Source organism: Salvelinus sp. IW2-2015, linkage group LG14 (assembly GCF_002910315.2).
Source record: "Salvelinus sp. IW2-2015 linkage group LG14, ASM291031v2, whole genome shotgun sequence".
NCBI lineage: Eukaryota > Metazoa > Chordata > Actinopteri > Salmoniformes > Salmonidae > Salvelinus > Salvelinus sp. IW2-2015.
Genome location: NC_036854.1, coordinates 37217837 through 37221715, shown reverse-complemented (window position 1 = coordinate 37221715; position 3879 = coordinate 37217837).

The window sequence follows — 3879 nt, the reverse complement described above, 5'->3', positions numbered from 1 at the left end:
CCATAACACAGCCCCTCAGATATTACTGTAGGTCTCCTACAGTAACAGTATAGTCAGTGTTATTGTTTTTTCATTTCAACTTTCCCTCCAGTCCTTAGCCTTCAGTGGGAGGCCATGTCGGTTTCACCTGAGTGCAGTTGTGGCACTCACCATTTGGGCCCCGTGTTGGGGGCTCACAAGCAGCAGATTGCTGAGTGAAACACCCCTCCCCCCCAAACCTCAAGAGGGACACTCTCCCAAGGTCACTCTCCCATGCCACCTCCTCTTCCTCCTCCCCTCCGCCTCCTTCTCTCATCGCCCGTCGCCGTGAAATCAGGCATCTGTATGGCCGAGTCGTTCCGCAGTGTTTGCTCTGAGTGGCAAGCTCCATATGAGACTCGCGCACACACGCAACGATGCTGTGCTGCATATGAGGTGAAACAGCAAAGGTGAAATTCAGCATGACATTCCACTTTGTCGTCATGGCAACCCAGGCCCTGATGAAAAGCTGAAAAACAATAAAACATCCTTAGGAGAAAAATAAAAAAAATAAAGGTCTGAAAGGGAGATAGGAGAGGAAGAAAATAAATCAGTGCCGCGGCTGACAACCGACGAAGACGTTGCACCTTTGGGGAATTGAGAGGAATATGTTTCCGGACCGAAGGAACGAGGGGGAAAGTAGTTGGACATTTTCTCCCGTCTAACATTTGATGACTCCTACCAAGCAAGCAGAGGAAGGACACTGGAGCCATTTTAGAGAAGTACCTCTCTCTCTCTGCCTGAACATATTGCACCTGTTCAATAATTGAATGGCCACTCTGTGGCTGGGTCCTGAGCCGCAGTGAAAGCTGTACCTACCGATTAGAGCCTGGCTTGTCACTGGAGCAGGTCAGACTCTTAGACCTGCCATTCTGCTGAAAGATGCCTTCGGCCACATTATGGGGGAAATGTCATTACCTCATTGTACACATGTCAGTTCTGCAGTGGTGCATCTCTCTCTCTCTCTCTCTGTGTGTGTGTGTGTGTGTGTGTGTGTGTGTGTGTGTGTGTGTGTGTGTGTGTGTGTGTGTGTGTGTGTGTGTAGACTGTGAAGAGTGTGTGTAGTGTAAGCGCACAGTAGCATTGCATTAGGCCCCACTGCGCAGAGCAGGAGGACCCCGTTCACAAACTCTGGAGTATAAACAGACTCTTATCACCAGATCCTGGGGTGAGATCACCCTGCCACTCTCTGTCAGTAACTAACAGTCACACACACACACACACACACACACACACTCTCTCTCTGGCTCGATAGGCCTCCTTTCTATGTTTCCTTTCCTTTCTGACCACTGATTTGAAAGGACTTGACATATGAGATTGAAATGTCAGAAAACTCTTGTTGTTTCATCTATTGATGGCTATAAGGGTAAAGAAACTAGAATAGATGCTTAACGCTCTTATGGAAGCTGTACATACATTGCTGTTCATCTGTATGGAGACAGAACTTGCATATTATGTCTCGTTCACAGAGTTCCACCCTCAATTCGTTTATTAGAGAAGACATTCTCAATCTCTTCCCGGCAGGATATGTAATGACATCACTTGAACCAGCTTGGCCCGCTTGGTTTGACGGTTTGGTACTGCGTTATAGTTTTCTCAATTCTCAACTGTCTCATTCATATTTGATATTTGACGTCGGATTGCTTTGTACACACGGGGCAACCCTTTGCTAGAAGCTCCAAAGTCCTGGATCTCCTATTCYTACTAGGAAAGACCATCTCTTTTCCTAGAACTCAAAGTCCTGTGCTTCCCAGGCAAAAATCTGTGATAGAGCTGACCATCTTATCTCCACTGGGGGACAGTGTTGATGTATGATCTTGGTGGTTCCTCGCCCCCTTTGGTTAAAACATTGTTTTAACCAAAGCTCTGGGTTTGTAATTTGGGGTTACACTTTCTTAAACTGCAGTTTGTTACCGAGAACCATTAGAGTGGCAAGGTCTCCCTTTTCCCAGGCCTGGTTTGGTCGGGGTGAAGGGCATGAAGAGAGCAGAAGGAAGGACAGTGTGAGGGAGTGTGTGTACTGGGGGCCTGGGAACCATCAGGCTGTCTTTCTTTCCCTCACTACTCTGCCAGTATAACTCAACACATCTATTCCTACATCAGTAAACAGTTTATTTCAAGATGGACTGTGTTTATGGTGTTAATGTCTGTTCTCAGTTCCAGGCATAGATATGCAAATTACTGTGGAGTTATTAATCTGAGTATCACAGGGATTATGCAAATAACTGAGACTGCGAGAGGAGAGAGAGGAAAAAGAGGGAGAGCGAGAGCGGGAGCGGAGGGAGAGAGGGGGGTGAGAAAAGAGAGCAAGGGAGGCAAAGAGATGGACAGAGAGAGAAGGGGAAAGAGAGGAAGAGGTACAGAGATGAATAGATAAAGATGGAGAAAGAGAGAGTGATTGAGAGAGACACAGAGAGAAAGAAGGAGAGTGAAGAGAAGGAGTTTGGTCATCTCCCCAGCATTGATAACACACAACAACACCATGTCATTGTTAAAGAGTATGACAACAGTCTGAAGTGAAACATGGGGCACTGTTACCGGGTGACTCAAAGTATCTTCATCCTCTTCAGTCTTGACACCTGTTTGAGATGTTCAGTACTAAAACAGTTGGGGCCCCCAAAGTGGATGTGGTCTCATCTGACGGATGTAACCAGGCTACCCAGAACTGTAGATCTGTCTTCCTGTCACAACAACCCTTTCCTATGGGTCCAAACACTGTGCTGTCTATCAGGGAATAAATACTGTGAGAAAAACAATCAACACTCTACCGGATCAGCGGGTCCATGGAAACAAAAGAAATGGTTCATAATAATCCATCCACCTGACAGGTGTGGCATATCAAGATGCTGATTACACAGCATGATCATTACACAGGTGCACCTTGTGCTGGGGACAATAAAAGGCCACTCTAGAATGTGCAGTTTTGTCAAACAACACAATGCCACAGATGTCTTAACCCTTGTGTTGTCTTAAGGGTAAAACATTACCCGCCACTATGTTTAACAGCAGAGAAAACCCCCTAAATTATATTTTTTCAACTTAAAATTTGATTACTTTTCCTAGAGTGACCCAACATTAGAAAAAGTGAAACATCACCTATGTTCATATTTCCATGAACGCTGTACACCGCCAGGGTACAACCATTGTTTTAGGATTATTTTTGACCCGGCAATTATAAAATCATTTATACACCAGAAAAACCACAAAGACACACACACACACACAATAAGAAATTGAGATTGTGTGCTACTTATTGAACTCAGACAAAACTAAAACTTTATTGTGCATGTGCAGCATCTCCCCTCCACGACCCCACACATGACTCAAGTTCACAGACAAAATAATAACAATTTCAGACAAAGTAAAAATTTATTGAAAGCATTGTTTACTAATGAGGAATGCAGTCAGAGGTGTCATGACGTGCCCTGGGGGGGAGGATCATAGCCCCCCACCCCCTCTCTCGCTCCACAGTTTTATGACTTTACGACAGGTCATAAATACCTGGTAGAAACTGCCATGCAGTATTGAGGGAGAGAGTCTACCAGAACAAAGAGCTTATCTTAGTTCAAAACTCCTAATCCCCAAAATGGGAGAACTAAACAATATTTATACTTTTGAAAATGTGGAAATGGTCCGTGGACACTTAAGGGACAGTCATGTCGAGTGTGTTTCATTTGGTGATCTCATGAAGGACATTTCCCAGCTGTCAGGTTTACATCTAAATATTGTGAAACGTATGTGATTAAACATGAAACTATTTGTGAAAATATGTAATGTGATGTTAACCTTCTAAATGAGAGTTTATAAACAATTTTCCCGTGGTGCCCCGACTTCCTAGTTAATTCAAGTTTACATGATTAG